The sequence below is a fragment of the Halyomorpha halys genome, unplaced genomic scaffold, assembly GCF_000696795.3.
Source record: "Halyomorpha halys isolate HHAL.00 unplaced genomic scaffold, Hhal_1.1 Scaffold124.1, whole genome shotgun sequence".
In the NCBI taxonomy this organism is placed as follows: domain Eukaryota; kingdom Metazoa; phylum Arthropoda; class Insecta; order Hemiptera; family Pentatomidae; genus Halyomorpha; species Halyomorpha halys.
The window spans coordinates 53,915-67,313 of NW_027111282.1; the positions used below are offsets into that span (position 1 = coordinate 53,915).

General features: G+C 28.4%; 1 protein-coding gene across 1 annotated transcript in view; it reads right to left on the minus strand.

The window, feature by feature from the left end:
* The window catches only part of LOC106678124 (adhesive plaque matrix protein), a gene marked incomplete at its 3' end in the record, with an annotated part of 46,885 nt that overhangs the window by 32,244 nt on the left and 1,242 nt on the right, over positions 1-13,399 (minus strand). Inside the window, exon 2 of the mRNA XM_024362504.2 lies at positions 8,166-8,231. The remainder of the gene's footprint in view (positions 1-8,165; positions 8,232-13,399) is intronic.

Sequence of the window (13,399 nt, forward strand, 5' to 3'; positions counted from 1 at the left end):
TCTTTTCTTCTCTCTTCCCTTTTTCAAATTAACTTGTTTCTTTTTACTATTAGAAGGCAATTTCTTTTTACTATTAAGTGTACTAATATCATTATTTTTTGTTATTAATTTTAATTTCCTCTTTTATTAAGAAGCATTATTCTTATCTGTTTATTTTATTATTATTATTTTTTTCTTTTAATAAGAACATTGTATATAGTGAGGAGTGTCATTTGTATGACTATACCCCCTCATAATCAACTGTTAAAAAATATATATAATATAAGTTATATCAACCATGTAAGTCTCACCAGGCCGATCTGGTATAAAAATAAAATAAAATGAAAAAAAAACCCTGCAATCGCAGGATTTTTACCCAATTAAGGGTACCCACTTAATTAGGCTGGGCGCAATTAGGAGGGCTTATTATTATTTCAAATAATAATAATAAAAAAAATTCAATTTAAAAATGTTTCAAAAGAACCGATTAATTTAATTTAACCGAAGGAATTAAAATTAAAAAGCTCTATTATAATAGAAAAATGCATAGCGTCTCCCCCTCCAAACTGTAGGATTTTAAAATTTAATGGAGTTTCAGTTGGAAAATTATTCAGAAGAGGATTAATATTGTCATGTTTTTTATTGAAATTATGTACAACGCATGTAATATGAATCATGTAATCAATATGGGTTGGTTAAGCTTGAATCCTCCAATTATCAACGCTGAACTTTTGACCGAGTGTACCAAATGTATTTTCAACATTACACAATAATGTTATCCAATGTAGATCTTCACTACTATAACATGTACTGTCAGCTATCACACCATACCTCGAGTGACTGTATTTAATTTATTAACATATATTAATTTAATGAAAATTAGTGTCATGACTTTTTTATAACATTTTTTATTTTTAAAAACTGTTAATTATTTAACAATACGATGTTAAACATTTTTGTAAAATAATACCTTTTGACGCCCAAAAAATAGAAACTTTAACTTTTTTTACTAAAAACAGTCAACATCTTAATTTAAATAAAATATATTTCAGTTATAATTTGATAAAAAGAAATGTTTAATTAAAACAAAAATAATGATTAAGATTGCAAAATGAATTTTAAAGATTATATTCCACTTCTGAAACAATGAAAGTAAATGGTTAATTTTCCAAACTGATTTAATGCTAGTAGTTCTCCAATTAAGGGTGGGGTTATGAGGCTAGATGGACTCCAGAGGGCTCTACAATCCCACAGAGTTGACTCACGAAATGTAATATATTAATTGACATAAATAAATATTAATTATTATATAAAAATGCAATGCTAAACATTTTTGTAAAATAATACCTCTAGACGCTCAAAAATAAGAAAATTTAATTTTTTTTTTTTTAAAAGCTATCGATTTTTTTTGTTTTTAAGAAACGTAATGATTGAGATTTCCAAAAGAAATCTAAAATAAGGTGTGGGATATTCTGATAACATTCGCTTTACGTGGCTGTGCATATTTATATTATTTATTTAAATTATCATATTATTTGTATAAATATATTAATATACAGACTCGGTTCGTTCTCATCACGTGCCTGTATAAATAAACCCTTATCCAGACTGGTTGTTTTTTTTTCCATCTTTACTTCGTACTATTTCTGTTCACAATAAACGAGCGGGAAATTATATTATATTATTCTAATAGAAATTAATAATTTGAGAGGCATTTAGACAAAAGTCTAATAGATAAATGTTATACATCCTATGTTAATACGGATATTAGTTGGATTATATTTTGCATCAAATTTTATTTTGAAATGCATATATAAGTCGCATTAAAAAAGAATACGTGAAATTCTTAATAGGGAAGCATAAGTATCCATTGGAGGAAGGAACCACATTTCAATCTAAGCTGCTTTTAGAACAAGAGCCCAAGGGGAGAAAAAAAGGGAGTTATTTCACCCAAATTTTTGATTACTTTAATGAGAACTATGTATAGTTTTACTAGTAAAAATTGATGAGTCTGCCAAGTATACATAGGGGGATAAGAAATGGTGGCTGTTTCAAAACGTTAAAAATAATTCATTTTTCATTCAGAGCTGTATGTCTTAAAAACTACCAACAATAATAGAAAATCTAAGAGAACATCATTTAAAATAGAGTTAATTTGCTAAACTTTAAGCCCTAATAGAGCTATTTATGTTCAGTAGTTCTCGTGCTTTTTAAAAAGCAACATTTCATTAAAATGTTGTACAGAACGTACTTAGTAACAGTAGTTAGTGAATTTATTTTGAAAAATCTATATCTCAAAAACTATTTGACGTACAGATGTCTATTAGCACTTAAATTAAAGCTAGTTTAATGGACTATAAAGTAGTCGATTACCTTTATCTTCGTAGGAGTAATTATTTTTATGATATTTGCTAAAATAAATTGATTGTTCGGTCTAGTTGTTCGGACAAATTTGTATGTGCCAAATTTATATTCATATGTGAATATCATAAAAACTACTACCGCTACGAGAATACGTGTATAAACTACTTTATAGTAAGTTGAATTTATTTTATTTTGAGTGTTGGCAGACATATGTGCGTCTTATGGTTCTGGAGATATATTTTTTCAAATATCAAACTCTTTATTCGAACTACCAGAAATTAACATTTTATGAATACATTTTGTCATATATCATAAAAACTACTACTCCTACAAAAATAAACGTTATATACAATTTTATAGTAAATTTAACTAGCTTTAATTTAAGTGAAGACAGACATCTGTACGTCCAATAGTTTCTGAAATATATTTTTCATATATCAAACTTATTTTCCGAACAACTATAAATCAATTCATTTTAGCAAATATCAAGATAAAAGATAAAAAAAAAATGAATAAATATAATGAATAATAATAATAAGTAAAATAGAGGTAGTGTGACTATGAATTAATTTTATATTTATTAAAAACAGAATGTCCTGCAGCAATCTGGGCTTCAGTCTTCGGGTTGAGGTTGGGTTTCTCAGGTTGTAGGTCACTGCTCCTTTAACTGTCGGCAACTGGGAGTGGAACTTCATGAACCGTTTTTTGATATAATCCTCTATTGACTCCATATGTAATTCGCGATGCAATTGGCTATTTCTTATGAACCAAGGAGCATTAACTGCGATTCTTAGGACTTTATTTTGAAAAGATTGTATTGTAGATTGTTTTTTTTCTTTTACGTGAAGGATGCCGCTCCCCAGACTTCACAGCCGTACATCAGCAGTGGCCTGAGGATTGTAATAAATATAACAGTTGTTTCTGGTTTTAGTTTGGAATTTTTGTTTAGGATAGGATATAAGCATTGCTAACCTTGCATAGGTTTGAGTTAGTTTGATGTTGATTTGGTGATTCCAGGTAAGGCGGCGATCTAGGTGAATTCCCAGGTATCTTACTGTTTCACTGGCAGGATTCCATTTCACATTTTTACCTTTGAGGATTAGATCCGGTGGATCTGATGGGCGTCGAAGAGTAAAAATTTTTGAGTTGCATTTGATTGGAGCATGATTCAAATCATCTCCTTGCATAACCGTTGGTCTATTAACAGATTTAATATTCTTTATATAATTATTACTTTAAAAGAACTTTTCACTGTCTTTAATAAAAAAAAATCCCAACCTTATCAGATTTGAAGGAAAACCCTTATTTTTCAAAACAAAAATAATCTATTATACAAATTAATAACTAAATAATTAAAAATAAAATTATTAGTTGATTTACGGTGAAGGTAGGTGTATTTTAAGATGGGCTGTTTAGATATTATTATTAATTTGTTTATGATTTTACAGAATTTTGGCCTAAAAAACCATCATCTGGTAAAAAAATCTCTGTATATGCTGACGGCCCTTACTTAAACGATAAAATGTTTTTCTTTGGTTTGATAAAATTCTTTCGTATATAAATCCAGGTTAGTCTCAGACATAAGTCTGAACTTTAGCAAACGTAAGCTTTCATTTATGGATAAATAGAAAATAACCGTACCAAAAGGATTTTCATAAATCGTAAAATATGTATAATAATCGTACATAAAGAGGCTGTCGTCTCCAATCTTCCAGTTTTCCGCTCTATACCGCTTCCCCCACTCTTCCTCTGTTTGACTGATTCATGGCCAATGGCTTTGATATGCAGGGCTTTAACAAGGAGTGCTCAATTTATTATTTTTTCTTCGACATAAAACCCAGAAAGGGTTCGGTATTTGATTACGTACATGATCAATGAGTTAATACAATAAACAGCTTAGACGACATTTCTTTTAATCTCCTACCATTTCTGTCATACGGGGGTTATCAGTTACAGGTTATCAACAAATTCTACCCATAGTGGGATGGATAAGATTTCATTCCGTGTGGCCACCACGTATTAAAAGTCAACCCACCCAGGCTAGAACCGATCTATTGCCACTGAAGTTACAAGATTGGTTAGGTAAGTCCATAAAAGGTCAGTAACCATACTCGATCGACATGTTTTATTTTCAGCCCAATGAAGGGCCAGGTACTCACTTCGGTGAGGCTGAGTGTGCCCCAGGATTTTCTTCAGACTCAAGAGAAGAACTACGGCTGATATAGTAGAAAATACACTTTCCTTCCACAGTCTAGAATGTCTATGTAATAATAGAAAATAGACTAGTGGAATGTTTATACAAAGCTTCTTCATTCCAAGTACTTTACGTATATATATTTTTTTATTTATTTCATCTTTAGTTCTTTACATTGCATTTTCGCCAGATTGACTTTCGTATCCATCTCTACCCGACTTCAGTTATCAGTTATCAAGAAAATGCATAGAACTATGGAATGTGAAAGACTTCTAATGGAAGAATGACAACTGTCTGTTCTTACGTTTTCTTCGTACAAGAGATACAAAAGTCAAAAAAATAGACGATTAAAAGAATAAAAATTGTTTATCTATAGTTCTATTGTAATAATATATATTAAATTACAAGACAATAACTGTAAACAAAGAGCACTAAGATATTAAAAATTACCCCTACACATTAGCAACCATGACTTCTAACATTTGAATGACCTATGCTCAGAGAATTATGCTGACCTTTCAGGATAGAAGAAATGTGATTATTAAATTTTGCATCTACTAGTAACGACCAACTTCGTAGTAAAAAAATATATAAGCTGACCAATAAAAATAATAGAGAAGATATAATGTTCAATAACTTGATTTTGGTTGATAACCTCCAGTAGAGGTTAAAGTAAATTGGTATTTCATGGAGCTTAAACAACAACAAGTTGTATTGTAAACAATTGCTATACATATTAACAAAAAACATCTATACATAGTTATATTAGGTTGATATTTACCTTGTCATAGGTATAGTATATAATATTTTATAAAATATAAATTAATGTGAAAAACACTAAAAAAAAAATTTTAATTTCTCCGATTTATCAGGACTAATATATATACCACATAAGCGTAAATCTTATATCAAGAATCTAAAATAAACTAACCAAACAGAGGAGTTGTATCATTCCAAAACAATTCAACATAGGTAAACTCTATGCATTTATAAGTTGAATTGTTAATTTTTTGAATTATTTTGGAGTAAAACATTTTCTGTATCTAGTTATTCATTTTTATATTATTAAAAATAATATAAAATTATACCTGGTTTACATCACATGATCTCAAACATTTTAGTCTCTAAGATACGTTAATCGGCGAAAAATTGAGTCTTTAGCTATTAACTGCTGTTTAATCACTGTCAATCAATTCTGATCTCAAAGCTTTGGGATTGAATTTTCCAGTAATACATTTATCACTGAGTTCCCGAGCAAAATTTGAAGAGAATGTGAAAAAAAAACTAAGATTTGAAGAAATCGAAAGAATGTGATTGAATGTTTGTTGTAATTGCAAGGAGGATCGAAGAAATGTTGCTGGATGGAATGAATATAGATTCTGACTTTTGTATTTACATCTTGAAACATTCGAGATCTTTAATTTGCTTTTGAAGAATCGAGAAGCATTTTGAAGAAGCATTACTTCCCTCCATCTCCAATAATTTATGAATTCAAAAAGTTGAGAAATTTGAATTTTTAGTATCTATGGTTATACAAATTTTACGAAAACAGTTAATTGTAGAAACTATTATCGACTTCAAAAAATTTAAATTTTATAAATGGAATGTTATGATTGATTAGAAAAGATTTTTTTTTTTATCAAGTGTTAACATTCACTACTGGTAAATGAAAAGTTCATTTCCAAAAGAATTGGAAAAATTAAAATTTTTTATAGTCAGGAAATTTAAGAATCCCCCCCTCCGACTCTCAATGAATTATTCAGTCAATAATAATGATCATCTTTAACAATTAATCCCCATTGTGGCGACTAATTAAGCATATATCTTCAAATGAGAATCTATTAAAAATTAATACATCCATTTCACATAAATTATTGTAATTTTGAAAATTATTCATTTTGTTACAAAACTTTAATTTCTCCCCATCAAATATAAGTTGAAAAAAACATAATAATGGCAAGTTTTCAAATTTGAATATTAACTTTTGATAGAAGAGGAGAATTCAACACGTTTCGTCTACAGATGATACAGTTAATTCGGCAATTCTCACTTATCAATAAATATCAAAGACAAAACTATTTGATTGTTTCCCTTCGAAACATCTTCCATCTGATCGTTTACTGTTCTAAAATGCTAATATAGTTTAATACTAATCTTTCACTGTTATGCTTAAAAGATATTTGATGTAAATCTTGTTTAATTCCGAAAGGCACTGCTTCTAGTTTTTAACAAATACGCCATATTTTGAACTCTTTTGAAAACTTATAGTATTTATATTAGTTTATAGTAGTTATATAAGTTGAGGGCGCTTTACAAAGACGGTTTAAATCACAAAAAAAGTACAAAACATAATATTAATTTGTGTTCTCTACAAAACATTATTATACACTATGATAATCAGACCAATTTGGACATATGGAATTGAGCTTTGGGGCTCTACCAAACCATCAAATTTCACCCGCATCCAATCCTTACAATCCAAAATCCAACGTCAAATCCTTGATGCTCCTTATTACGTTACAAATATACTCATCCACAAAGTCCTTAACATCCCATTCGTTGCAAATTTGACCCAAAACAGATATGCGTCTTTACATTCCAAACTACTACCATTTTAACCCATTAGTTCTCAATATCTCATCCTTAACAATCCCTGATAATCCTCAGAGGCGTCTGAAAAGAGGATGGCCACGGGATGGTTCCTTCTCAAGATTCTCAAGTGTAAATGAAACATTCCACATATTTACGTATTGTATTTATTATTTTGTACAGGTGTAATTTACATTAAATAAATAAATAAACAAAGAATTGTGTACACCACTTCGTTTCATTAAAAAAAATATGGGAAACAGACAGCAGCAAACAATATCTGCACATACATAATTGAATACAATGAACACAACAACCCATATTATTAGTGGTTATTAACCTCTTAATATACAAAATGGGAGTTGGCAGCTCAGTGGTAAGGCACTATGCCCCTAACTTCAAGGACCTGGGTTCGTTCCGGCTGGGGCAGATAAGTATTTTCAATTTTACAGTTGCCGTGTGTTAGCGCTTTGGGTTCGGAATCCCTACGGGGTCCACCGAGCCTCATAAAGTGGGTATCCGTACCCCTGTCGAGCGGGATTCTGGCCAAATCACCTCCTTGCACAACCGTTGGTCTAGTAATAGTACATTCTTACAAAGTCTTTAAAAATAAAAGTAAAATCGTATAAAATAATCTAAAAATTAAATTAATGCATTTTTTATTTATTCATGTATATTTAGATAAACTCAGTTATAAACCGAATGAGTCTAAATTAACGTGACCTCTCTCCATTAATAAAGGTGTTCTAATGTTAACTTAATTAAGTTAGTGTAGTGTGGTGTACTGGGTCAACCTATTGCAACTTTCATACCTCTCACACCACTACAACTACCAACATGCAACCACCATAGTACAAGCCTACTACCATCCAAACACTAACACCAGTGGTCAGTAGTTGAGATGGTGTAAAGAGAGTACACAGGTCTATATTTATTTACATATAATGTTTCAAGACTGCTCAACAATAAATGTTAAAAAAAAAAAAACAATACTGAATCGCTATTGATATTTGTAAATAAAATATACATCAATATTTACCCTATAATATTACAATATGTCTCACAGTGTCTGCTTCATTGAAAGAGTGTTGAGGTGTGTTTCGCCCTAAAAATAACAAAAAAAAAAAAAAAAAAATTAGACAAGTCCTTAAAAGAGGTTACCAAATATTTTTAAAATGCTTGTTTTTCTTTCTGAAATCAGAAAAATAAACAGTGAATTTAAAAAAGATTTTATAATTTACGGTTTAAGAAAAAACAAGCTAATAACAAATACTTACTTTTTAAGAGATATCTAAATAAATCATATTTTTTTAAAAAAAAGAAAGAAAGTCCAATTTAGCTGATAAACGTTAAGATATTTTGTTAGATGCAAAATATTTTTCGTCTCTAATGAAAATATCAATAACTATAAACACTGCTTAAACATTTATTTTGAATTATTTTGTACTCCACATGTTTGTATCATGTCACTATCTCACCTACAGCAAATTTACTTGTTGTATATATGTTATACAGTTGTAAATAACAATAAATAAATAATTTTAAAAAATATATATTTTGTATAAATAATACATCCTACTTCAATATATTGTTTGTTTATTTAGTTGTAAAACTAGGATTCAGATTAGTAGATAGCTGGCTGGTGAATCATCGTATCTCTAATATTTAAAGCCAGTGGGGATGAGATCTTAACCACCTGAACAGTGTGTTTTTTACCAACAAAACTTGTTTTTTTTACACAAACATCGTGATCGAGGTTTTTTGGCTATATATTGCTCTTTCTTATTAAATAAATCTATAATATAGATTATTGGATATTTATCTAAACTCTGGATCAGAAGTAAGTCATCCAATATTGCGTTAGGATAAAACTAGGAAAGTGGATATCACGATGTCCAGATAGTATGTGAAGAAAATTATCAACACCTAGGATACAATAGTACAATAGATGAATTCAATTTTGTGTAATTAATTTAAATAATTTAATTGGAAAGGGTTAATCTGTTACTAAATACTTATTATTAAATTTTAAGAGTTGTTCTTTGATATTGATCAATAATTCAATGAACTAATCTTATGATGATCTTTTCTTTGACATAGCCTTATGCAATAATTTTTTTTATTAAAAATGAAACTTTTTGGAGTGTTCGAAGAATTCGAAATTACAAAAACATTTTTGTAAAGTTTAAAAAACAATTATTTTAAGAGTAGGCTGTATCATATACCCTAAACTTTTTTTTAACGTGGTTTTATAAAAAAATAAGTGATTAATTGATATAATTTTTATTTTCCTTTAATTTTGGTTTCCACTGTTAAGTTGATATGGTTTAATTTAGATCGTAAAAAAAATGTCCTAAGTTTAAATTGAATAGTCAATAAAATGAAATTATGTTGTATTAATTAATAACAATTATTATATTATAGTAAAATGCTATAATTTTAGGAAAATAGTAATGAAAATTTTAATTTTTCAAAATTGAACAAAAAATTAATTACATCCTTATGTAAACAATTTATTTCAACCTTGATTTTGATTAAATAAATTGTTTTCAAAAAATAATAATGGTTACGATGAAATAACTTAAACAAAACAAACGATTGCCAATACAAATTTAATTAATAAAATAAGTAAAACAATATTCTAAAGTAAGCCATTTGCCCGACATGGAAGGACAGTCGGTGTAGTTATTGCTGATTAATAGTGTAATTATCATTGTTAGTATTATATCTTTTAGGGTTTGATTGATATTATGAAACTGATTATTAATATTGATTATACGGGATATATACAATCTGTTAATAATGATAGCCTAAATATTGGGAAGGGGGAGCCTGCACAGAATCTAGTGCTTGAAATAAATCGACCCTGTAATTGAATTTGATGGTACCTGCAGCATAGAGAAAAAAGATAAATAGCGGATGAAAAAAAAACAAAAAATATATATTTCATTAAAGTATTATGCGATAGAAATATCATTTAAAAAATAAATCCAAAAGACATAAAATTAGAAGTGTAATAATGAGAATCGCGAAACATAATACAGAAATCCCGAAACAAAAGGCCATTTAAGAAAAATATTTTTAAATGCGAAAATCAATGCTCCTTACTTTGTCACAAATAAAATCATACATAAAGACCTTAATGTTCCCTATGTAACCGATCTAGCCCGAACCAGATATCACTCCTTCCATTATAAACTCTCTAACCATTCAGACCCCCTAGTTTCTAATCTTGCATTCTGTTCCATTCCTGACAATCCTCCGAGGCGCCTGAAAAGAAGATGGGCCCGAGACCAGCTAATGTAAAATGTCATTAGAGTGCTACCAATGGTTAGTTTCTCTACACGCCTGTAACACTCCAATTTAACTTAGATCAGATTTACTAAATGTATTATAATGTACAATTGTAAATAGCAATAAATAAATATTTTTAAAAAAAATGCGAAAATGGCCTACTGACGACGAGCGTCAGGCATATCCTTAAATAATGGTTAGATCTGGTTATACCTAAAGATTAAAATAAAAAATTAATGTTTTACGAAGAATCCAAGATTTTGCAGCTTAATATTAAGCTGCAAAACGTTGAGTTTGGAACAAAATTCGAATTTTCAGCTGTTTTATTTTCGCAATACGTTAACGTCCCCTTGAAGACAGGCATATAACGCCATCAAACGTTCAATAAATGATTAATCTAACAACCTTTGTCATGATGAAATTGAGCTCAAAAGATAGTATTATTGGAAAATTAAATTCAATGAAGTATGATTAACATTTATATCAGCTCGTACCTCTAAGAAAAAAGGACAAATCCAAGGAAATAACGATACTTAACACTTTTCATGCATTCCACAACACGTAAATGTTTTTGCATTAACTATAATATTCGGCCATTGTAGAGGGTTGAAAAAATGACGTACTTAAGTGTTATGACTAAACGTTTTCCGAATTTATTCTTATTCGTTAATTTTTATTAGTATAAAGCTGAGAACATAGTTTGATATTTTTAATCAGGTAGTAATAAACATGTTCTGAGCTAATTTCCTTAGGCACTATTTAAAAAAAATATTTTTCCTCCTTAAACCTATTAAAAATCCTTGAATATAATAATCGCTTCAAATTAGTTTAGTAGTATAATATTTGGGTATAATAAAAAAAAATCAGTCGTTTAAGCTGTTACGTCACAATCATAAAATAATGATGACAATTTAAAAAAAAATTATATGTAAAAAATTCAAATTTTATTATTCTCTAAAAATTTTAAAAGTTCTTTCAACAGTTACACATTTTTTAAACACTAGTTGTATACAACATAAATCAAAATTAATTTTCGTAGGAAAGTAACGATTATATAACTATCAAACGCAAACAAATTTCACTGAGATGCTTCGATTATTTGAATATGCTTGAGACTGACTAGTTTTAATAGAAAAAGCAATTATTCCTAATTATTTATAGAACTTCCCGTAAAGTTTTCCTTATTTAAAAACTCGATTCCCTTCGGTTGATCAGAAATGGCCAATTAAATCGTAAACAAGCGGAATCGATTTAAAAAAAAAAAAAAATTGTTTACAGAATTTCATTTCCATCTACCATCAATCAAAGGTGCAGTGGCTTACAACTAAGCAATCCAACTTCATCCCGAAGATTGAAGCCCAGACTGAAGCAAGGCAACCTGCTGTAACTATATATTTATTTATTTTTATTATTATCATAATTTTTTTCTCAAGTTTTTTTTCAGTAGAAGTTATCATTAATTTTATCAATTCTAAAGATATTTTCTGTTTGTGTTTGTTATTTTCTCTTTCATTCTTAATTACATAACTATTATTTACTTTTTTTTTAATAATTTATCTTAAGTATTTATAATTTTTCAATAGGTATAGCACTGTAAATAATTAGAGGTTTATTTTGCATGAGGCTATACCCCTCTCATTATCAATTGTTAAATATACACTGGTACAATAACCATGGCCGATCTGGAAATAAACAAATTAAAAAAGAAAAAAATCTATTTAACAACTCATGTATTAATTAAGTGAAACTGAAAATGGAACCTGATAAATTAATTAAATTTTTTTTCTTTGTCTCAATCAATCAATAATTTCATGCAAAACATATATAATCTATCAAACAAATATAAAACTTTTTTTTTATCATTTCAAACCATAGAGTTGTAGAAAAAAAAAACACCAGAAACATTAATTAAAACATGTTAACTAAAAAACTATTAGAATTTTCAAATAAAATTAGTATAATCATTATTTATTTTTTTAATTACGCCCTTAATTTCTCAAACAGAATTAGTTTCATGAACATGACTCATCTTTGATTAAAATCTTATAAAAATTATATAAAGATTAACAACCAACTGTTTATTTGTCATTTACAGAATTCCGTCCTCAAAATTAATTTCGATCCCTTATGCCTGGCTCCCAAAATTAACCCCTTGCTCTCGAAGTTCGCTCAGCGTTATAAGATTCTATTCTAAAATTTCGGAATGCTTCTACTTCTCAAAGTCAGTAGTGAAGTTATTTAAGTTACACATACATGTAAACATAATAATAGATCTACTAAAAAGAAATTAAAACGCATTTATTTGATAAGCCACGGAACTTTGCGATCAGTACCACTTAAAGATAGTATATAACTTGAGGGAATAGCAGTATATAATTTATATGAGTCGGTTAAATATTACAATAAAGTATGAAAACCTCTTTGGAATTCAATTTTTAAATTTTGAAAAATAAATTGAATTCAAATCCTTAACGTTAGGCGAAGAGGCTGCCTTAAATGGTTAACACAATTACCACATCACAATTTTGAGTCATAGCAGCCATTGTCATGTTAAGCAGAAGAAAAAGTTTTTTATATGGTCATAAAGCAGTTATGATAAAATAAGGAAGCTATTAATAAATTGTTAGATTGATTATATAAAAGTGAATAAATATTCCTGTTCCACCCGAAAACGTTTAAAAATTCTAATTTTTTTTTTTTTAACATTATCTAAATATATATTTTAAAAAAATCACTTTAATAACTAGGGATAGGATTTTTATGTGCTAAAAAATCCGAAATATGTACATAAATATGTGCTAATAAATTGTAAAATATTTTTAAAAATATGTAAATAATATGTATTTATAAATTTTGTATTATTCAACAATATAAATTACTAATTAATTAGTAATTTTATAACTTAACTGAATAACGAAACTCAACTTAAACCGAAACTCAACTTCGAAGAGCAATCCTTTGACTTAATTTTATAAAATT